Source organism: Haliotis rubra, unplaced genomic scaffold (genome assembly GCF_003918875.1).
Source record: "Haliotis rubra isolate DU_JTF1 unplaced genomic scaffold, ASM391887v1 Scf2508, whole genome shotgun sequence".
Lineage (NCBI taxonomy): Eukaryota > Metazoa > Mollusca > Gastropoda > Lepetellida > Haliotidae > Haliotis > Haliotis rubra.
In genome coordinates, this window is record NW_025766568.1 from 7,679 (window position 1) to 33,252 (window position 25,574).

The following is a 25,574-nucleotide window of genomic DNA, read 5'->3' on the forward strand; positions in this document are numbered from 1 at the left end:
GACATTATTAGATTGACCAAGCTAGAGCCCTGACCCCAAAATCAATAGAAAATGTTTGGGGAATTATGGAAGGAAAGTGTCAATAAGACAAATCTGACAAATGTTGCTGAAATGAAAGCAGAGGTGGTCCGATATTGGGACATCATGGACCACGACTTTCTAACTTCTTTGATCAGTAGTATGCCCTGCTGCATTCAAGCCTGCATTGCTGCCCATGGTGATTTGACAAAATACTAACTGTTCACCTGTTTTTAAATCTGGGTTATGTTCTGCTAATATTCACATTTAATACGCGAGTAATGAGTGAAAAATATTAAAATAACAATCTTTAAATTCTCAATAATTTCGGGTTGTACTGTAACTAACCTATCTATAACAAATGATTTATGTGATCTGATGTTGCCATATATTCTGCACAATTACTGATGCTTATAAAGAATACTTACCTTGCACCGTTTCAATATAATTCCAGAAGTAAGAGGCAACAACGTATGGATTGTTGTTCGTGTTAGACACTTCCAGCCACAATATTCTCCTGGAGAATCTGAAAAAACCCTCAACGAATATAATGCTGAGAGATTAACCGCCAAAGTATGCGTTTCTTTTGCGTGCGGCTTGCGGTTTAGGAAAGGACTATTGGAGTATTCTCAAAACGACAACTACATGACAATGATCTCCAATGGATCTACTCTTCTAGTATGGACTTGAATAGAAAGCATTGATTTAGGTAACGGAGTTTCTTTACCCGCATATGGCCCCCTGAATTGCAAAACCAAATGGTTTTAATTTATCATAGCCGTCGATATGGACGAGATAATTGGGTCCTTTGTTAGTGTAGACACGCCTTGATAGTCGATGGCGGATCTCATCTCCACACCTTCTGGGTCTAACTCACGCTGAAGCTGGAGGACTGTATCTCTGAAAGTTTATTTAAAGATTTAAAGGTTTGGGAGAAAGTTATGTTTATATAAAGAACAATTTCCACCTCATGTATAATATAACCAACACATCTTTACCGCCTCCGTGATGTAGGAGGGTGAACGGTGGAGGCTTTGATACCCTGGCCGTGCATAAGCGCTTTTGTTCTAAAAAGCTAAAAGTGCGGGCACGTGATACCGCAAAATATAGCATGGAGCAGTGGTGTAATGCTAAGTATTCATAACACTTGAGTGTTGGGAGAAAGACAACCTTGGTACGCGCAATACCAAACACTGTTGAGACTAATACAAAGGGAGATACAGCTCGTGACAGATCGGACCCTTTCTTTTATATCTGTTTCTTTTGATTACGACTCCCAACCAGAATGGCTAAAGGGGCCTTTCGCAGAGTGTCCATACCTCGTGACCGATATAATTTGATAATGGTCCCGTGATATTTGGCAAGTTCAGCAGCTTCATATGCCCCAAACAGTTTTAGGTGTTCTCCGACTTTGTTGACTGGTAGCCAAACTGGATTCCAAGTTTACAAGTTTGTTTTCTACAGTTTTCTGGTAATGGGTCAAGAAATCGACCAGCAGAAACAGTATTTTCACGATTTGTGTTGCAGCCATATTATTCCACTTATGAGTGAATCTTAAAAGTCAGATTACTTTGGATTATCCATAAGTTAGGACTAGAAAGGGACGGTGGGGTAGCCTAGTGGTTAAAGCTTCCGCTCGTCACGCCGAAGACCCAAGTTCGAATCCTACGTGTACAATGTGTGAAGCCCATGTGTACCTCGCCGTGATATTGCTCGAATATTGCTAAAAGCGACGTAAAGCCAAACTCACTCCTCACTCCTCTCTCACTCCTCGGAATAGGAAACTCTTCTAAGACATTTCTTTAATTTGTAAACTTTCAATATTTTTTTATACATATTATTTCAGTACTTCAGCACTGCACCCATGTGGAGGAATTCAACACGGACCATCAGCGAACGCTTAAACCACTAAGCTACCAACACCCCAAATACAATATAAAGTAACATTAGGATTTCATACACAAGATATATTCGCCAAATATCAAGTCAAGTATACAGCACTAGTTGATCGAGGTGAAAGGTTTTTGATGCACTAATGAAATGAAAATAATGACCCAGTCTAAATGCCATTCAATTTTGCGGTTGACCCTCTTCATGTGTTTGTACAGTTTCTTCACAAACCTCCCCGAAAAGATCAATGCATAAGCATGATATTTTATTATAAAACATCCATTTTTTTTTTTCATAACCTTCCCTAGAGAGTGCCATATTCACTTATTCCTATAAAGACATTATGCTATGATTTTGTAATATAAATTCATGGTGATTATCAATAATACCCCTTGTGATGCAGTGTTGTGTAGTAAGTGTTTTGCATAGATTTAAATATTAGTATAAACCAGATGAGGGAGCAGTTTAACTGGTTTCATTACCTATCGCAAGTTCATGTGGGAAAATCAGTAGAAGGGACATGATCGTTATTAAATGATATCGATATCGGGTAGTTGATGTACCTGATATTCATGTTAATACTTAAGGTATTCCAAATTCAAGTTTTAACATTTTGCTGCATACCTTGGTACTGATAGGCCATATGACGACTGCAGCCGTGACCGCATTGACCTACATCCGAGATAAGCACCACTGCCATTTAGTTCTTCCTGCAACGATGAAAACTAACTGTAAAACGGTGTACTTGATGTGACAGCACTGATACAAAATATTGTTTCTCAATTAGTTCAGTTTATAATATTTCATATAGAAACTTGAATGCGGAACTCACATGGATACAATTACCTGTGTCTTACTGATTTCAGGACTGTTAACACGACTGCGTGTGATCTTTACACCATGTTTTCATTCACGTTGTGAAAACAGATGATATAGTATCATAATGTAAAGAACATAATTATGCAATGTATAAATAGAATCTTGGCGGTACATGTACCTGTACTGCTCGCCGGACCACTTGGATATTTGAAGCACCACGACGACGTAAATTCATTCTTCTTAACAGTCGCTTCAGTTGACTTGAATACTGGGAGGAATGATACTTATTTTTCATAACTGTCATTTACTTACAATATGCAACAATGTTTACAACATGACATACAATACCATAAACGCAATTTATGTGAAGACATGTAAAAACAACGAATAAAAATATACTTCAATTGCAGATGAAATATGAACAAGGAAAAGTGATAGTTCAATTTGGTTGATACCAATATTGAAACACTCACCTAATATTGTACATAACAGTTTGTTACTACAGATGTGCACAAAAACATCAAAGGGAATGTAACACAACATATGTAATAATTCATGTAACATTTATGAATACCGTTGCTTTTTTAAATATTCATGATATGTTTACATGCAGATATTTCTGCTTACACTTTATATTATTAACTTGTTGACATTCATAAGGAATACGAGACCCGATGGAGAAACTGTGTCTTACATCTAGAACTATGCGTATCTCTTCATAGCTCAATCCATTAAAAAGTATTGACGAATTAAATCATCTCCTGAAAGCCGTTAAGTGAAGCAGACTGCGAGAGAAGAAAACATAAGACAGGTTATACTAGTTAAAGTATACCATGATATCGTGGACTTACCAGGTGATTTGAAGCGAATCAGTAAAAGCGTCACACATTTTGAAAATTAGATTTATTTATATTTTTCATGGTTATATTCCATTAAAACATATTTTATGATAATAACATATACTAAAATAATAAGATGGTTCTGCCTCAGTTGTATCGCATCTACCGACTATAAAGTTCTAAGGCTTAACATGTCTGCTTTATCTCACTGCGGCTGATTGTGCGTGAGAAAAAGGATACTACTTGTAGGTGGAGCTCCACTTGAACCCAAAGTAGCCATTTGCAGCAACCTACGTGAAAGAGCATGATACAGAGATAGAACATAAATAGCTTCTAATATTTTATGCGTGAAAGCACAAATGTAAACCAAAAGTCACTGTGTTCTTTAATGTGGTTGGTTGAAAACATGATCAGATAGTACTAGTATTCGATTCCCAGCAAGACTATTCGCTGCGTATTAACACGTACAAATATAGCACACAATATGTAATAATATTGTATTGTAGCGTAGTAAGCAGTGGTGGTGTGATTAAAATCATATTGTGACGTTAAGTCGGAATAACGTCACAAATGAGCAGTTCAAAGGCGCTACCATGGGAACCAGCTGAAACGGCCAGCTGAGGGACACTTCAATGTACCGTACTCGATGTGCCATGTGGGCCTTTTGGTTTTACTTTTGTGTTTACAATGTTGATAATTCTAAGATGCTTCGGTGAAAATCAAAGGCGTCGACGGTACTTTATAAGACGATAATGTACACTGTTTGCGTTACGTCACAATGTATTGGCGTCACTGCGCAATTCTAGTACTCGTATGCCCCTCGTAATAGAACACTTCTGCATTACATCACAATGTAACCGACGAGACGATGCAGGTGAGTTGTCATCGCCTCGTACAGCCTCCTACAGTAAACTACTCCTTTGCATTCCGTGTCTAGGTTTGCAGTTGCTTCACTCAGCTAACATCACTGGTGGAAACATTACGTTTATGTTTTCCGACAGATAACGTAATAATCAGTTCCACTCACAATTTTACAGCGATACGGAAACGTTCGCAATGTTTATTCCATCATGCAATCGTGGAATGTCAGCAAGCGTCCTCGTGCTTTAACTATAATAGTTCAGGGCGAAAGTGTGCTTTATTACACTTTATGTGGTGAGTAGAGCGAACTGTATTTCTTAAATATCGTGTGTCGGCCAGTTTCCGGGTGTTTATTGATTATTTGAAGCACGGGATATCATTTGGAATCCACGGCGTTTTAGAGATGGGTGGTTCTTTGTTCAGTTTTGTTGCAAGATCAATGGGTACAGCAATGCCGTGTGACGAGAGCCTAGCAACAGGTTTGCTATAGTCATGAGCTACTCCCAGTGGACCCGTGAAGGTCAGGGTTAGAATGAACCTTCAGTAACCCATGCTTGTAGTAAGAGGCGACTAACGGGATCGGGTTGTCAGGCTCCGCTGGCTGAAGTTGACACATGTCATCGGTTCCCAATTGCGCAGATCGATGCCCATGCTGTTGATCAATGGATTGTCTGGTACAGAGGTTGAGGGTGACGGGATCGAGCCCACCTGTGACCGGGTGTAAAAGCCTTGGAGTTAACTTTGTGTGCAGACCCTTTCAGTGTTGTCACAACCCCTAGTGTACAGTACACAACCCTGTGCACTCAAAAGAACCCACGACTCCGTTGGTATATGACCAGATGGTGGCCACATGAACACGTGCAAACACGCAGTTGCGGGTACAGCAACGTGCAATAAACTTGGACAAAGTGTCCCAGTCCACCCAGCTGTGAATGGGTACCTCTCATGGGATGGGAATGCCCCATTAACTCGGTGCGCCTAGTGGCTGCAAAGAGTTGTATGTTCCCAAAGGGTGTTGAGATTGACAATACGATGTGCCGTTGAGGATTGACATCCATTGAACGAGGGGAAAACAAAGAGCCTTTGAGCAGCTGAACTGAGCTGGATATCGGCGCTATACAAATGTTAGTATGTATGTATGTATGTATGATATGGAAATAAACAGATATCTCACCCATAATCCGCAGTCTGTGGTTAATAACACATTGAAACTCCAATATATCATGTCTGCAGGAGGAACACAAATATTATTGGTACAAATGCATTTTTATTTCTTGGAACTTGGAAAGCAGAAATAATCGTGTAAGACAGGGTGTTTTGTAGTGAGGCGGGAGCGGAAGAAAATATATTAATTAATATTTTATGGCCTAAACTAGCGAATATAATGTCGAGTAAGAAAAAATCATCAGACATGTTCATTTTAGCGGACTGCTACAAACTGGTCTGTTAGAATTTTGTTTGAATGAATATGCTAGCCGTATATGATATCGCATCATGGAGAAACCCACTGCTCGGTGATTATTTCTATAACTGACGATGTAGCTGCAAAATGATGCGACTTCAAGCACTATTTTATCACTCACTGACGTTAATATTTTTAACAGCTTCCGGACACTTTCATGTTTTGACTTTTATTGGACATTCATATTCACAATTTCGTTTCTTAAATACAGTTTTACATGTTGAGGATTTTTAAGAACATAGGAAATTGTAACAACGGGAACGGTCTCATATACTCTACCCTACACATCGTGTAAGTAAATTACATAGCTTTTCAAGCTATGTCATAATTTTGCTAAATGCTACTTGGGAAGTGAAAAGCATCAAAGAAGCATGACCACAGCACTACTTAGATACGCATGCGCCTTGACCATATGATATTACGCATGCGCAACGACAGCGTCTAAAACGGGAGATCGCGAGAAAATGCAATGTCGCATTCTCGCGTTCTCGCGATTTCATGTTTTATGGCCATATTTGACAAGTCGACATAGCGAGATGCGAGATTTGACAGCATGTACAAATGTCGCATTCTCGCGATCTCGACTTTTGACAAAAGTGCTATGTACCAAAACACGAGAATGCGAGAACGCGAGATTTGGCCAAAATCTCGCGTTCTCGCGATCTCGCATTCTCGCACTTTTGGCATTTTAGCTTGTTTCCAAAGGTCGAGATCGCGAGAATGTCCGTTACAGTATTCCATATGTAACCCTTTAATGTAGCTCATAATGGGGCATGGTGGGCGAGCTGGCAAAGGCGCTAGGCTAGTGATACAGCGAGCTTGAGGTGACAGGATAGAGCTCACCTGTGACCAGGTGTAAAACTTTGTGCGCAGAATCTTTCCGTGTTGTGACAACCACTGGTGTACAGTACACAACCCTGTGCATAAAAGAACCCACGAATCCGTTGGTATATGACCAGATGGTGGCCACATGAACACGTGCAAACACCTTGATGCGGGTACAGCAATGTGCAGTAAACTTGGACAAAATACTGTGACTACGTGTCCAAGTCCACCGAGCTGTGAATGGGTACCTCCTTAGGATGGGAAAGCCACAATAACTCCGGTGCGCCTAGTGGCTAAGCAACAGTGTATACTGCCCTGGGAGTTGAGGATTGATAATACGATGTGCCGTTGAGATTGACATCCAATGATCGAGGAGAAAAATACCAGCGCCTTGAGCATGCACTAGTTGCATGGATATATGCGCTAGATAAATACTATATAATAATAATAAAAAGTGCACTACTATTGGCAAATAAGTATCCGGACATTAAAACCACATAACTCTAGTGACAACAGAACACCTTAATATATTGCATAAAAACATAGCATGTATCTCACTTGTTTATGCCCAATATTTACATGCATGTGAAATCAATAGAGGATTTATGGTAGGGGTATGTGTTTCAGGGGAGGCGTTTGACGTATTTCTAGGCTTCGATCAACCATGCTTGAAAACCTGTGAAATGATGTGAAAGAAAACATTTGACCATTGTATGCACGATCATCTACAAAGGAGAGAAACTACTTACCCCAACTGTTGTATAAAACAAATGGCGGCACACGCATGCGCATTCTTTAAACATTTTTCTTGATCATGCGCAACAAAACTTTACCTTGAAAACGAAAGCGTGACGCGACAATGCGACAACGCGACATTTCATCAAAATGTCGCGTTGTCGCTATAATCTGATAATCACTGATTTTAATAAATACGTTATAATACATACTATACTCAATACTTAAACAAAGCGCGACGCGACGCGCGACAACGCGACATTTCATCAAAATGTCGCGTTGTCCACAATCGCGCGATGTCGCGTTTTTATAAATACGTTATAATACATACTATACTCAATATTTTAACAAAGCGCGACACGCGACGCGCGACAACGCGACATTTCATCAAAATGTCGCGTTGTCTGATATCGCGTAATCGCGGTTTATAAATACGTTATAATACATACTATACTCAATATTTTTAGCAAAGCGCGACACGCGACGCGCGACAACGCGACATTTCATCAAAATGTCGCGTTGTCTATTATCGCGTGTCGCGTTTTTAAATACGTTATAATACATACTATACTCAATACTTAAACAAAGCGCGACGCGACGCGCGACAACGCGACATTTCATCAAAATGTCGCGTTGTCGCATTAATCGCGTGTCTCGTTTTAATAAATTCGTTATAATACATACTATACTCAATACTTAAACAAAGCGCGACACGCGACGCGCGACAACGCGACATTTCATCAAAATGTCGCGTTGTCGCATAATCGCGTGTCGCGTTTTAGTAAATACGTTATAATACATACTATACTCAATATTTTTAACAAAGCGCGACACGCGACGCGCGACAACGCGACATTTCATCAAAATGTCGCGTTGTCGCATTATCGCGATGTCGCGGTTTAGTAAATACGTTATAATACATACTATACTCAATATTTTAGCAAAGCGCGACACGCGACGCGCGACAACGCGACATTTCATCAAAATGTCGCGTTGTCGCTTGATATCGCGTCGCGCGGTTAGTAAATACGTTATAATACATACTATACTCAATATTTTAGCAAAGCGCGACGCGACGCGCGACAACGCGACATTTCATCAAAATGTCGCGTTGTCGCAATGTCGCGATAATCGCGTTTAATAAATACGTTATAATACATACTATACTCAATACTTAAACAAAGCGCGACACGCGACGCGACAACGCGACATTTCATCAAAATGTCGCGTTGTCGCATTATCGCGCGTCTCGTTTTAAGTAAATTCGTTATAATACATACTATACTCAATGCTTAAACAAAGCGCGACACGCGACGCGCGACAACGCGACATTTCATCAAAATGTCGCGTTGTCGCTGATTAATCGCGATAATCTCGTTCTAATAAATTCGTTATAATACATACTATACTCAATGCTTAAACAAAGCGCGACACGCGACGCGCGACAACGCGACATTTCATCAAAATGTCGCATTGTCTATTGTCGCGTGTCGCGTTTTATTATTACCGTGGAATTTCAAAACTATTGCAAGGATGATTATGTTTAGATGTTTTTAAAGGGCTAAGATACACAGGGATCGAACTCAGAGTAATAATAAATGTGGCCGTGAAGTGTGTGGGTTAAGAGTTCTTGGTTAATGGAATGGATGTGTTGAAACTGGCCATTTTGCTGAAAATTATTATGACTGAGTAGGTGTATGTTTGAAACGATACAAGAACATGTGTATCGCTTGGTATATTATTATTATTATAAATAATATAGGATTCAAATAGATTTGAAAAACAGATATCGCAACACATTATTGTAATGAAATATCTTGCTAATTTAACAAGTTCCGTAAACCTTGAGTGAGTGAGTGAGTGAGGAGTGAAAGTGGAGTGGAGCGGAGCGGAGAGGAGAGGAGAGGGGCGGAGTGGAGAGGAGATGAGCGGAGAGGAGAGGAGCGGAGAGGAGAGGAGCCGAGAGGAGAGGAGAGGAGAGGAGCGGAGCGGAGTGGGTGAGGAGAAGAGCGGAGAGGAGCGGAGAGGAGTAGAGAGAGGGAGGAAGAGCGGAGAGGAGAGGAGCCGAGAGGGAGGAGTAGAGCGGAGAGGAGCGGAGAGGAGAGGAGAGGAGAGGAGAGGGAGAGGGGTGGAGTGAGAGAGGGAGGGTTGGTCTCTGCCTCTCCAAGGGTACGCAACTCTGCTAAGCGATTTCATCGTTTCTAATATCATAATGATAACAGTCCATTTGTATGGCGTTTTCCGAAGAAGAATATCACGTTCAAAGCCGACCTAAACTGTCTTTGAGGTGCTGGATGGTTAAGTGATATTACCATCTCATTCTGCCTGGTATCCATCCACTGCTGGTTGAACAGAGGCAGATGTCGGACAAATTCATTAGCGTCGGACAGGATTGTACCAAGAAACTCGAACGTTAACATAGTGTCGAGCATAGTGACCCATTGGAGGACTTCACCTGATGTTTATGCCGATGTGGCCTGAATTTTAACAATATTTGAGTTTTTTCACAACCTGTGAGCTTGATATAGGTGAAATGTTCAAAGTGATGAATGTGTATGGTGCTGGGATTCGAACCTATGATCATAGTTATCTAGTGTGACTAAGAGACAAAACCCTGCATAGCAGATTGCCTCGCCTTGAATGACAGAGCCACCGTCTGCCGTGATTACAATGAATAGTAGCGCTAATAATTTGTATGGCTGCTAAAACACACTTGATTGGCTAAACACAGTTACAATATATAAAATAATAAAGCAACAATGAAAGATTTCCATTAAGTTCAAGAAATGCAGCCCCCATTGCCATTACGAGCACTATTTCATTGTAAAAACCATTGGAGGTAACAAAAGACCAGTGAAGTCTGAAATAGAGTATAACATTGTCTGCGCATGCGTAGACTCATTGACTTTCTACACATGCGCACCGGTAAATCGAAAGGGCGAAAACGCGACGCGACAATGCGACATATAATATGTCGCATTGTCGCGATGTCGCATTTAATCATATGTTATAATACATACTATACTCAATATTTTAACAAAGCGCGACACGCGACAATGCGACAACGCGACATTTTGATGAAATGTCGCGTTGTCGCATGTCACGATGTCGCAATTTTTAGTAAATTTTAGGCTTTTTACATAGGGCGACGCGCGACAACGCGACATATTTTGACCTTGACAATTGTCGCTATGTCGCGTGTCATACTGGAAGAATGAAAAAATATATTATTCAAAACGCGACACGCGACATCGCGACAATGCGACAAATGGGCGAAATGTCGCGTTGTCGCGATGTCGCGTCAATCGCGATTTTGTTTAATTTTGCTTGTATTTGAGAGGGCGACAACGCGACAATGCGACAACGCGACAATGTCCTTCTAGTATTCCATATGGTTCAGTGATGAATCACGATTTCTATTGGAACGACGCGATGGAAGAATGCGGGTGTACAGACGTCGACGTGAACGTTTCGCCGACGCTTGCGTTCCGCAGGCAGACAGATTCGGCCGGGGCTGTGCTATGATGGGGGATCACCTGCCGTAGGAAAAGTGATTTGCTGATGATCCAGGGCAACCTGACAGCTCAACGGTACTGTGACGAAATCCTACGCCCACACCTCCTTCCAATCATTGATCGCCAGAGGGAGTTGTTTCAACAGGACAATACCAGGCCCCACACGGCACGTCACACTAGAGACTTCCTCCAGAACCACAACATCAATGTGCTCCTCTGGCCCTCAAGATCATCGGACTTAAACCCAATTGAACATCTGTGGGATGCCCTGGACAGACGGGTGCGACGCCGTAACCCTCAGCCACAGACACTTCAGCAACTCGCACAGGCACTACAGGCAGAGTGGGCTGCGATTGGGCAACACGAGATTCTGAGACTTATTCGTTCGATGCCGAGGCGATGCCGTGCAGTTCTGGATGCCCACGGTGGTCACACGAGGTATTGACTTCAGCGCCACCACACGTCTCCATGTGACACTCAAACTGACTTTCCTCGAGTTGGTGCCAAAGACGGATAAATCTGCATTCCCAGTGTGCAATTTCGCTCTATTTCATTGACTCATAAAGCCTACAAGACGTTTCAAAATAAACATAAAAATACAGTTGAAATTCCTCTTTGCGTTTCTTTTTGGGAGAGTATATATCACACAACTGAACCTCACTGAATCTAGAGGAACAATGAATGACACATTGTTGTTCATCATGTAACACTGCCTGATAACATACTACAGTGGGTATTTCGTACAGTCACTGCATCGACCACCCCAGCCTTGCTGACGTGTTCACCGTCTATAGAAATTTTGTGGGACATAATCTTACACGAGTTTAGTATTAGTCGTATGACACACTTGCTTGAGTGTAATAATTTCTTTATTTTCCATTTTATTCATGTACATTTGTGCAGTAAAACACTGCAGGCAAGTGTGACGGCCCTGTGAATTGACGTCACGTTCAATTGTTTAAAGACGTCACAGACGACGAACTACAGAAACAATGGTTGCCAGGTAAAGGTGATATTGATGTGTGCACATGTGGTTATTGTTATGTTTCACTATATGGATATAATGATGCATTATCTTATGTTATATTATATCAATGCAGAGCGTATGCTCAGCCTAAAATACAGTCTGACACTGAAGTTATATGTTCAGTTAATTATTCCACATATTGATTGCTCTTCAAGATTTACTTAACGTACAGTCACATGTAATTAAGTGTGTCGCTCACTCACTCACTCACTCACTCCTCACTCACTCACGTATCTATTATCTGTGTTGACAATGAATAACAACCCAAACCCATACTACCGTGGCTCCAGGTGAAGTACAACATCCCATCTGACACAGCATCCCTCTGGGAATCACCATACACATCTGGCACAAGCCAACACTCCTGGGCGTGGGCGCTGTAGAACAGTGAAGAACAGTTCATCTGCCAATAGCATTTAGATACACAGTCCAGTCTTGGAGGTGACCCATTCACCGGTCAGTAGAGACGTGAGGAACAAGTCCCGGAACAGAAGCGTCATCCCCAGCACGGCCGCCATTGCTGACAATCGTCTTCAGAAAGGATGATGACAGACACAATCCGGACGTCATTATATAAAGCAAATGCATAATGAAAATAGAATAGTAATGTACCTTTGTAAACGCTTGAAGCGTGACACGTTAGGTACACTGTCTGTTGTTACGTGTGTTAACTAAGACTGGTAATGAGAAACAACATTGATTTGTTGGGTATTTTAATGAACTCACGAATCGACCCGGAATGTGAATAAGTTCATTTATCTGGGAACAGAATACCTGTAACTCAGAGGCAATTAAATATAAATTGTGTTGGGTTAATTGAGGTACAGATAAAAAAGAATCTGCTAAAACTGTATTTAAACAGTTGAAACTTCCACAGGTATCTCATGAATGATTAATGTATGCAATACTACCGGCGGCATAGCTGTTTAACAACTTTAGGCATGGGCGGATCCAGGAATTTTGAAAGGGTGGGGGTTGAGGGAGTTAAAAACCCCTGAACCCCCCTTGGCTCCGCCAACGCAAATTTAATTGATTGAGTCCGTTATCAAACCATCTGTGTAGATACTTTAGAAAATTGGCGCTAATTTAAAACTTCCTTTCCGAGTCGCAAAGTGAAAGTTACTTCTCTTTGATGCGTGTACGAAATGGTTAAGACATTGAAGCAGTATGGCGAGGCTGGCTAGTTTGATACAAAGATAGAAAATACAGGCGTTAGTAATTAAGTCTGGGATAATTAGTAGGTGCATGTATTTGTAAACATTGTAGGCCCATACCGATACTTCGTTGAAGGCCATGAAAGTACAACATAAAGACGTTTATAACATGTTTGTGTCTGCGAGTTTAACGGAAACCGTGCATGTACCATGCATGCTAGTGATATGATTTTTTTTCATTGTTCCTAATGTCTCAATAGCCAAGCTCCAAAGTATCTGTCTGACCTGATCAACCCAACCGAAATCTCCGATCTAAAAATCTTGGTCTTCTTGTTGTCCCACACTTTAGGCCAAGTACCAGGTTTGGGGATCGATCATTTCCAGGTGGCGGGACCCACTCTCTCTTGAATCAACTTCCACTGGAGTTAAGGACAATTAACAACATGAATATGTTTTAAATCTAAACTTAAGACAGACCTTTTTAAAAAAAGATACAGTGTCTAACTTTTCATTCTCGAGAACGTTACTTAGCAGTACCTGGAACTGGCGCTATATAAATCTTTCATGATGATGATGATGATAAACTCCACTTGTTTTTTAACTTATTTTGAGCGGTATATACCACAATGGAGCGTGATATCACCATGGGTAATTGCAGAAGCAGAATCTGCAACTCCTTGATCCGTGCGTGAGCTCAGATCTCTAGTCCGCTCTGTGGTGTAACGGATAGAGTGTCTGTCGGAGAGAGGAAGTTTGGAGGTTCGATCCTGGCCGTATCAGACTTTAAACGATGGTACTTAAGTTTCCCAGGCCTGTGTTCCGGTTAGAATGAAGATAAGTCGGCAAGGAATCAGTGTCTTAGCAGAGGGTACCCACGTCGTCACGTCATCTATGGGCCGGCAATGAACAGTCGGCATCTGTCCATTCTCCCACAACAAGCTTACGCATACACGCAAACGCACGCATAGTCTGTCTCACAGTCCTGAACCACATTAATTTCCCTACTGCCAAGCCCTCTCTGCAGTGCTAAAGCCCTAAATAAAGCAAGTCTAGATTTCCTCAGGTTCAGGTTCTGAATCTCTCATGTCCCCTAGGGCTCCTTTTCAGTATAAATGGGCTTGTTTGTTACTATCAAAATTATATATATTCAGAGACTAAGCCTTTAGTCTAGCCCTATTTGTATAATGACTGATCCAAATTGATCCCACTTCTGTGTTTTTACCTCGATATTAAATCATGTCATGTAAAAAATCTGTTTGTATTCTCAAAACAGTGTCGGCCCATAAGTTTTCACATGCAATACAGCAATTAATACTCCTTGTTGTAACCCGTGTTAGGTGGTATAAAGGCCTACACATGTTAGTTGTCATCATTCACTTGATGGTCAGTTAATGAATTTATAAGAGGTATAATTAGTGGTAACACACTTAGATTACCCGACAAAGGTTCCCATTTGGCATTTCTTGTGGCTGGAGTAAATATTCAGCATTATAAACATCGATCAAAGGATTAACCGATAACACGCTGATTGATTAATTACTTTTATCTTATACAGCGGAATTGTCAAAGGTAGTGTTTATGTATGTAGATTTACTAATCTATACCGAATACATTCTGTCGTGTCGGTGTCTGCGTAAAACAACGTCCTTCTTTCAAAGGATTAACTGGCAATACATTGATTGATTGCCCATTATTGGCTAACTAATTTACTTATTTTTAAAGAAAGGCGGACATTATGCAATTAGTTGCCAGGAGTGTGCTATCTTGGGTGACCAGTGAGACTATACACCAATACCTGAAAAAATTTATCACTTTTTTCCTATATCAAACTGTGAATAGACACATCATTTGGAACAGTTTTGTGGATATTGATGGATACATTCCTCGAACAAGGTAATGTCCTGATATTGTTCTTATAACTTTAATCTGTTTTAATTTTAATATTTGCATGTTGTTTTTATTCATTTGTCGTAGCATTCAACAGAATCATTGTTTTCGCCGTGAAGTGTAATGAGACAGACAACATACACTAGGGTGTGTGTGCGAATTATGATTCACATTGGCAAACTATAAAATGTCTAGATATTATAGTTCTGTTATAAATTCACCATAAGTATCAGCAGATCGTCTGCTTTTTATTTAGTTTCAAAATGCATACAAGTATAATAAAAATATTAGTAGGATTATAAGACCAAATATAAAGACGCACATTGACTAGTATCTACATACTGGTGAGTGGACATTAACCACGTGAATGTAGCAAGAAATTTATCGCGCAGTATTGTGACTTCGACCCCCACCTCGCTTCCGTGGAAGAAATCGTTATGTTATAACTTGTGTCATGCAAAATCCGTTTGGTTATGATTCCAATACATATTTAACTACGAGTAGAAAGTAGTTTTGATTTTCTAACTTGATGAAAACAAACTATAATCTCATTAAACTAACAGACTTTACGATTTTCAAAAATGGCGGCGCCCTGTTGGGAACATCCGCCAGTCTGAGGATAAATGCTATTTAGGTTTGTTTTCACCGAGTTACAAAATCAAAACTACTTTCTACTGGTAGTAAAATATGTATTTTATAGATGGCCAATAGGAGTTTGCATGACATAGCGTATAACATAACAATTTCTCTCCTGGCAGCAGATGGGTGTCAATATAATACTACTTACAATATTATTGTTACTTCGACCACAACCTCACACTCCGAGGAAGAAATCGTTATGTTACAAGTTGTGTCATGTAAAATCTTTATAGTCATCAATCATATGCATATTTTACTTCAACTAGTAAGTAGTTTTGATTCTTTAACTTCCGTGAAGCGATCTGAACACAAAGTTAGATATGGTTTCAGGCTTCCACAACGCTCGCTTCGCACTCACAAACATAACCCATTTAGCACGAACTGCGGGGTCCTGTGGAAATCTGTGCATGGTGACACCATCGCCCGACCCCTAGGAGCAATTGACGACAAAGCAACGATTCGGCATGTCGTCGTTGATGTCGAGAAATCATCAAAATGATGAGCGTGCTACACACTTTCTATACAACTAACTGAAAATCGTTCCTCATATGACGTCACTGCAGTGCTCTGGCGACAGAGTTACGTAACCTGTCTGTGGTTTCGTTGGCGGGCGAGAGGGAAGCAGGCGACTTTTTGGCCACTTTTAATCGCTCGGTATTAATTAACCACAAGTTTTTAAAGAATAAATTTGGTGTTCCGCATAAGACTAACCACAAATCTTTCATATGTAATGGTTAAAAGAGTAACAAAAAACAAAGTTTATTGGTTCTTTAATGCATGTGTTAGTCTACGCTAGTTTATTAATACTTGAGTAAGTCTACGGTAGTGTATTAATACTTGTATAAGTGTAGACTGGTATCTTATGCATGTGTAACTCTACGCTAGCGTATTAATACATGAGGAAGTCTACGCTATTGTATTAATACATGTGTTGAGTCTACGATTGTGTATTAATACTTGTCTTAGTCTACACTAGTGTATGAATAGCATTGTGAAGTCTACGCTAGGTGTATAAACACTTGTGTAAGTCTACGCTAGTGTATTTGAAATATGTGTAAATCTACGCTAGTGTATTAAAACTTGTGTAAGTCTACGCTGGAGTATTAATACTTGTGTGTGTCTATGCTAGTGTATTAATACTTGTGTTGGTCTACATTAGTGCATTAATACTTGTGTATGTCTACGCGCTACTGTATTAATGCTTGTGAAAATCTACGCCAGTGTATTAATACTTGATAAGTCTACGCTAGTGTATTAATACATGTTTTGAGTCAACGATTGTGTATTAATACTTGTGCTGAGTCCACGCTATTTGATTAATAATACTTGTGTTAGTCTACACTAGTGTATAAATACTTGTGCTAGTCTACACTAGTGTATAAATACTTGTGTTAGTCTAAACTAGTATATACATACTTGTGTAAGTCTACGCTAGTGTATTAATACTTGTGTAAGTCTACGCTTTTGTATTAATACATGTGTATGTCTACGCTAGTGTATTAATACTTGTGTTAGTCTACGCTATTGTATTAATACATGTGTCTATCTAGACTAGTGTATTAATACATGTGTATGTCTACAGCTACTGGATTATTGCATGTGTTGAGTCTACGTTTAGTGTATTAATGCATGTGTTCGTCTACGTTAGTGTATTAATGCTTGTGTGAGTCTACGCTGGTGTATTAATGCATGTGTTAGTCTACGCTCAGTGTATTAATACATATGTATGTCTATGCTAGTCTATTCACACTTGTGTAAGTCTACGCTAGTGTATTAATACATGTGTTAGTCTACGCTAGTGTATTAATACATGTGTTAGTCTACGATTGTGTATTAATACTGGTGCTAGTCCACACTATGTGATTAATACTTGTGTTAGTCTACACTAGTGTATAAATACTTGTGATAGTCTAAACTAGTATATAAATACTTGTGTAAAGTCTACGCTAGTGAATTAAAACTTGTGTAAGTCTACGCTTTTGTATTAATACATGTGTATATCTACGCTAGAGTATTAATACATGTATATGTCTACGCTACTGGATTAATGCATGTGTTAGTCTCGCTAGTGTATTAATGCATGTGTTAGTCTACGTTAGTGTATTAATACTTGTGTAAGTCTACGCTAGTGTATTAATGCATGTGTTAGTCTACGCTAGTGTATTAATACATGTGTATGTCTACGCTAGTGTATTATTACTTGTGTAAGTTTACACTGGTGTATTAATGCTTTCGTGAAGTCTACGCTAGTGTATTAATACTTATGAAATCTACTCTAGTGTATTAATACGTGTGTATGAGTCTACGCTAGTGTGTTGATATATGTGTAAATCTAACCTAGTACATTAACACATGTGGAGTAGTCACGCTAGTGTATTAATACATGTGTGTGTCTGCACTTGGTGTATTAATACCTGTGTAGAGTCTACGCTAGTGTATTAATACTTGTGAAAATCTACGATAGTGTATATAAATGCATGTGTAAGTCTACGCTACTGTGTTGATATAATGTGTGTGGAAATCTACGCTGGAGTGCATTAATACATGTGTGTAGTCTACGTTAGTGTATTATAACTTGTGTAAGTGTGCGCTATTGTATTAATATCTGTGTGAAGTCACGCGGTGTATTAATGCAATTGTGTAAATCTGCGCTAGTGTATTAATTCCTGTGTTAGTCTGCCACGCTAGTGTATTATCACTTGTGTAAGTCTACGCTAGTGAATTAAAACTTGTGTAAGTCTATGCTAGTGTATTAATACATTTGTATGTCTACACTAGTGTATTAATACATGTGTTTCTCTACGCCACAGTATTAATGCATGTGTTGAATCTACTGGCGTATTAATACATAATGTTAGTCTAAGATTGTGTATTAATACTTGGGCTCAGTCCGCGCTATTTTGATTAATACTTGTGTTGAGTCTACACTAGTGTATAAATACTTGTGTTAGTCTAAACTAGTATATAAATACTTTATGTGAAAAGTCTACGCTAGTGTATTAATACTTGTGTAAGTCTACGCTTTGTATTAATAAATGTGTATGTCTACGCTAGTGTAATAATACTTGTGTATGTCTACGCCATATTGTATTAATACATGTGTATATATCACGGCTAGAGTATTAATACATGTATATGTCTGCGCCTACTGGATTAATGCATGTGTTAGTCTCCGCTGGTGTATTAATGCATGTGTTAGTCTACGTTAGTGTATTAATACTTGTGTAAGTCTACGCTAGTGTATTAATGCATGTGTGTATGTCTACGCCAGTGTATTATTACTTGTGTAAGTTTACACTACTGTATTAATACTTTCGTAAAGTCTACGCTAGTGTATTAATGCTTGTGAAAATCTACGCTAGTGTATTAATACATAGCATAGAAGTCTACGCTCAGTGTATTGATATATGTGTGAAATCTAACCCAGTACATTAACACATGTGAGTAGTCTACGCTTTTGTATTAATGCATGTGTATGTCTACGCAGTGTATTAATACCTGTGTAAGTCTACGCTAGTGTATTAATACTTGTGAAAATCTACGATAGTGTATTAATACATGTGTAAGTCTACGCTAGTGTATTGATATATGTGTAAATCTACGCTAGTGCATTAATAGATGTGTGTAGTCAATCGCTAGTGTATTATTACTTGAGTAAGTGTACGCTAGTGTATTAATATCTGTGTAAGTCTACGAGTGTATTAATACCTGTGTAAAATCTGCGCTAGTGTATTAATTCCTGTGTAAGTCTACGCTAGTGTATTATCACTTGTGTAAGTCTACGCTAGAGAATTAAAACTTGTGTAAGTCTACCCTAGTGTATTAATACATGTGTATGTCTACACTAGTGTATTAATACATGACTTTCTCTACGCTACTGTATTAATGCATGTGTTCAGTCTACGCTAGTTTATTAATACTTGAGTAAAGTCTACGGTAGTGTATTAATACATGTGTCTATCTAGACTAGTGTATTAATACTTGTGTTAATCTACGCTATTGTATTAATACATGTGTCTATTTAGGACTAGTGTATTAATACATGTGTAACAATAATCTACGCTACCGGATTATTGCATGTGTTAGTCTACGTTAGTGTACATTAATGCATGTGTTCGTCTACGTTAGTGTATTAATAGCAGTGTAAGTCTACGCTAGTGTATTAATGCATGTGTTAGTCTACGCTAAGTGTATTAATACATGTGTATGTCTATGCCAGTCTATTCACACTTGTGTATGTCTACGCTAGTGTATTAATACATGTGTTAGTCTACGCTAGTGTATTAATACATGTGTTAGTCTACGATTGTATGTATTAATACTGGTGCTTTGTAGTCCACACTATGTGATTAATACTTGTGTTAGTCTACACTTCAGTGCATATAAATACTTGTGATAGTCTAAACTAGTATATAAATACTTGTGTAAGTCTACGCTAGTGAATTCAAACTTGTGTAAGTCTTACGCTTTGTATTAATACATGTGTATATCTACGCTAGAGTATTAATACATGTATATGTCTACGCTACTGGATTAATGCATGTGTTAGTCTCCGCTAGTGTATTAATGCATGTGTTAGTCTACGTTAGTGTATTAATACTTGTGTGAAGTCTACGCTAGTGTATTAATGCATGTGTTATTCTACGCCAGTGTATTAATACATGTGTATGTCTACGCTTCAGTGTATTATTACTTGTGTAGTTTACACTAGTGTATTAATACTAGCGTGAAGTCTACGCTGGTGTATTAATACTTATGAAAATCTACTCTAGTGTATTAATACATGTGTAAGTCTACGCTAGTGTCATTGATATATGTGTAAATCTAGCCTAGTACATTAACACATGTAGGAGTAGTCTTACGCTAGTGTATTTATACATGTGTATGTCTACGCAGTGTATTAATACCTGTGTAAGTCTACGCTAGTGTATTAATACTTGTGAAATCTACGATAGTGTATAAATACATGTGTAAAGTCTACGCTACTGTATTGATATATGTGTAAAATCTACGCTAGTGCATTAATACATGTGTGTAGTCTACGTTAGTGTGTATTATAACTTAGTGTGAAAGTAGTACGCTATTTGGCATTAATATCTGTGTAAGTCTACGAGTGTATTAATACCTGTGTACATCTGCGCTTAGTGTATTAATTCCTGTGTTAGTCTCGCTAGTGTGTTATCACTTATTGTGAAGTCTAAGCTGGTAGAATTAAAACTTGTGTAAGTCTCGGCTAGTGTATTAATACTACATTTGTATGTCTACACTAGTGTATTGATACATGTGTTTCTCTGCCACTGTATTAATTCATGTATTAGTCTACGCTAGTTTTAATAATACATGTGTTAGTCCTAAGCTAGTGTATTAATACATGTGTTAGAATCCTAGAATTGTAATATTAATACTTGTGCTAGTCAAGCTATTTGATTAATACTTGTGTTGGTCTAGCACTAGTGTATAAATACTTGTGTTAGTCTAAACTAGTATATAAATACTTATGTAAGTCTACGCTAGTGTATTGTACCCTTGTGTAAGTCTACGCTTTTGTATTAATACATGTGTATGTCTACGCTAGTGTAATGTGCTTGTATGTCTGTCTGCGCTGTTGTATTAATACATGTGTATATCTACGCTAGAGTATTAATACATGTATATATCCTACGCCTACTGGATTGATGCGTATTGTTAGTCTCGCTGGTGTGTTAATGCGTGTGTTGAGTCGTTAGTGTATTAATGCTTATTGTGAAGTCTACGCTAGTGTGATGAAATGCGTATTGGTAATGTCTACGCCATGGTGCGTATTATTAGCAGTGAAGTTTACACTGGGTGTGTTAATGTAAATGAAGTCTGCAGCTAGTGTGTTAATGCTTGTGAAAATCTACGCTAGTGTATTAATACGTAGTATTGAAGTCTGCGCTGGTGCATTTGATGTAATGATATTGTGGAAATCCTGGCAGTGCATTAGCATGTGTGAGGTAGTCTGCAGTTTTGTAGTACTTGTAATACATGTGTATCTCTGCGGCTGGTGTGTTAATGCCTGTGTGAAGTCTACGCTCAGTGTATTAATGCTGTGAGGTAAATCTACGATGGTGTGTTAATGCATGTGTAAGTCTACGCTAGTGTGTTGATGTATGGTAATGAAATCTGCGCTGGTGCATTAATAGATGTGTAGTAGTCAGCGCTGGTGTGTATTAATGCGTTGTGTAAGGGTATGCGCTAGTGTGTTAATATCTATTAATGTAGTCTGTGCGGTGTGTATTAATGCCTGTGTCAAATCTGCTAGCTAGTGTATTAATTCCTGTGTGATGTCTGCGCTGCTGTATGAAATGCATGTGTTCGTCTACGCTGGTGTATTAATGCGTGTGTTGGACTGCGCTGGTTTATTAATACATGTGTAATGTCTATGCTGGTGTATTAATGCTTGTGTTAGTCTACAGTATTGTGATTAATGCATGTGCAATGTCTGCGCTAGTGTATTAAACACTTGTAAAATGTCTGCGCTAGTGTATTAATGCATGTGTTGGTCTATGTTGGTGTATTAATACATGTGTTTAATCTACGATTGTGTATTAATACTTGTGTTGAGTCTACGCACTAGTGTATAAAATGCTTGTGTGATAGTCTACGCTGAGTGTGTTAATGCATGTGTTACTCTACGCTGGTGTATTAATGCGCTGTGTAATGTCTATGCTGGTGTATTAATGCTTCTGTTAGGTCTACGGTATTTGTATTAATAGCATGTGTATGTCTACGCTAGTGTATTAATACATGTGTCTGTCGCTAGTAGATTAATGCATGTGTTCGTCTGCGCTGGTGTATCAATTCATGTGTTTGACTACGCTGGTTTATTAATACGTTTGTATGTTTATCCTAGTGTATTAATTCTTGTGTTATGTCTACGGTATTGTATTAATGCATGGTAATGTCTACGCTAGTGTATGTAATGGCCATGTGTATGTCTACGCTACTGTATTAATGCATTGTGTTCGTCTACGCTCGTGTATTAATGCATGCGTTAGACAATTACGCTAGATTTTTATTAATAGCGTATTGGCATGAGTCTGCGCTATTAATGCTTGTATTAATGTCTTTGTTAGTCTGCTCTGGTGTAATAATACGCTATTGTATGTCTACGCCTAGTCTATTAATACTTGTTTATGTCTAAGCTAATATATTAATACATGTGTGTATGTCTTTGCTGGAGTAGTGTTAATGCTTGTGTTCAGTCTACGATGCTCTATTAATACATGTGTATGTCTCGTAGTGTATTAATGCACATGTGTATGTCTGCAGCTGCTGTATTAATGCATGTGTTGGAGCTACGCTAGTTTATTAATACTTGTGTAAGACTACGCTAGTTGTATTAATGCATTTGTTAGTCTACGTTAGTGTATTAATACATGTGTGGCAATGTCTGCGCTAGTCCATTAATGCGTGTGTATGTGTCTAAGCTGGTGTACTGTGCCCTGTAATACGTAATAATGTATTACACTATGGTGCATTAAAACGTGTGTATGTCTACGCTACAGTGTATTAATACATGTGTATGTCTACTGCTATTGCATTTAATACATGTGTATGTCTACGCTAGTGTATTAATGCACATGTGTTAGTCTACGTTAGTGTATTAATACATGTGTTAGTCTACGATTATGTACTAATGCTTGTGCTGAGGAGTCTGCGCTGTTGAGTTAATACTTGTGTTATTCTACACTGGTGTATAAATACTTGTGTAAGTCTGCGCTAGAGTATTAAAACTGTTTGTGAAGTCTACGCTAGAGTGTGTAATACTTGTGTGTGTCTATGCTAGTGTATTATTAATACTTGTGTTAGTCTACGCTGGTGTATTAATACATGTGTTAGTCTACGCTATTGCATTAATACATGTGTATGTCTACACTGGTTTATTAATACTTGTGTTAGTCTACGCTATTGTATTAATACATAATGTAATGTCTACGCTAGTGTATTGATATGTGTATCTACGCTAGTGTATTAATGCGCATCATTTTGTCTACGCTAGTGTGTTGTGCATCTGGTTTGTCTACGCTAGTGTATTAATACATGTGTATGTCTGCGTTAGTGTGGTAATGCTTGTGAAAATCTGCATACTGTATTAATATTTGGTAAGAAGTCTATGCTGAGATTATTAATGCATGTGTTAGTCTACGCTTGTGTATCAGCAGTACATGTGTATGTCTACGCTAGTCTAGTAACTTGCTTGTGAATGTCTGCAGCTAGTCTATATTAATACATGTGTTAGTAAGCGTTAGTGTATTAATACATGTGTTAGTCCACATATTTGATTAATACTTGTGTTAGTCTACACTAGAGTATAAATGCTTGTGTAAAGTCTACGCTAGTGTATGCAAAACTTTTGTAAGTCTGCGGCAGGTATTAATACTTGCATTATTGGGAATCTATGCTAGTCTATTAATACTTGTGTTTAGTCTACGCTAGTGTATTAATACATGTGTTAGTCTACGCTATTGTATTAATACATGTGTATAATCTACGCTAGTGTATTAATACATGTGTATGTCTACGCTAGTGTATTAATAAATAAATGTGTAAGTCTACGCTAGTGTATTAATGCTTGTGTATGTCTACGGTAGTGAGTTAATACATGTGTATGTCTACGCTAGTGTATTAATACTTGTGTAAGTCTACGCTAGTGTATTAATGCATTTGTTAGTCTACGCTAGTGTATTAATAAATGTGTATGTCTACGCTAGTGTATTAATACTTGTGTGGGAGAGTCTACGCTAGTGTATTATTACTTCGTGAAAATCTGCACTAATGTATTAATGTTGATGAAGTCTATGCTAGAGTATTAATGCATGTGTTAGTCTACGCTAGTGTACAATACGTGTGTATGTCTACGCTAGTCTATTAACACTTGTGAATGTCTGCACTAATGTATTAATGCATGTGTTAGTCCTACGTTAGTGTATTAATACTTGTGCTAGTCCACGCTATTTGATTAATACTTGTGTTAGTATTACTACACTAGTGTATAAATACTTGTGCTAGTCTACACTAGTGTATAAAATACTTGTGTGAAGTCTACGCTAGTGTATTAATGCTTGTGTAAGGAGTCTATGCTGGTGTGTTAAAGAGCTTGTGTAAGTCCTGCGCTATTGTATTAAGGCTTGTGTAAGTCTACGCTAGAGTATGAATGCTTGTATAAGAGGTGTACGCTAGTCTAAATGCAATGCATGTGTGAGTGTGTACGCTGGTGTATGTTATGCATGTGTTAGTCCTACCTTTAGATGTGTTAATACTTACATGTAAGTCTACGCTAGTGTATTAATACTTGTGTAAGAATCTATGCTGGTGTTTTAAAACTTGTGCTTCAAGTCTATGCTAGTGTATTAAAACTTGTGTAAGTCTACGCTAGTGTATTAATGCATGTGTTGGTTTACGCTAGTGTATTAATACATGTGTGAGTCTGCGCTGAGTGTATAAATGCATGTTTATGTCTACTGGTGTATTAATGCTTGTGTGAAGTCTGCGCTAGTGTGGTAATACTTGTGAAGGAAATCTGCACTAATGTGTTCAATATTTTGGTAAAGTCTATGCTAGGTATTAATGCATGTGTTAGTCTACGCTTGTGTATCCAGTACATGTGTATGTCTACGCTAGTCCTAGTAACACTTGTGAATGTCTACACTTTAGTCTATTAATACATGTTAGTAAACGTTAGTGTATTAATACATGTGTTAGTCCACGCTATTTGATTAATACTTGTGTTAGTCTACACTAGAGTATAAATGCTTGTGTAAGAGTCTACGCTAAATTATTAAAACTTTTGTAAGTCTACGCTTGAGTGTGTAATACTTGTGTGTCTATGTGCTGAGTCTGTGTACTTGTGTTGGTCTACGCCTTATTGCATGTGGCACT

The 25,574-nt window shown here is 38.6% G+C and overlaps 1 long non-coding RNA gene across 1 annotated transcript; it reads right to left on the reverse strand.

Moving 5' to 3' along the window:
• Positions 1–864: 864 nt before the first annotated feature.
• LOC124279511 lies at positions 865–2,988 on the reverse strand. Its single transcript, XR_006899393.1, has 3 exons — positions 2,906–2,988; positions 2,533–2,618; positions 865–918 (listed from the first exon to the last, which is right to left on the reverse strand). It is a non-coding gene; the product is annotated as an uncharacterized LOC124279511 (long non-coding RNA).
• Positions 2,989–25,574: the final 22,586 nt, after the last annotated feature.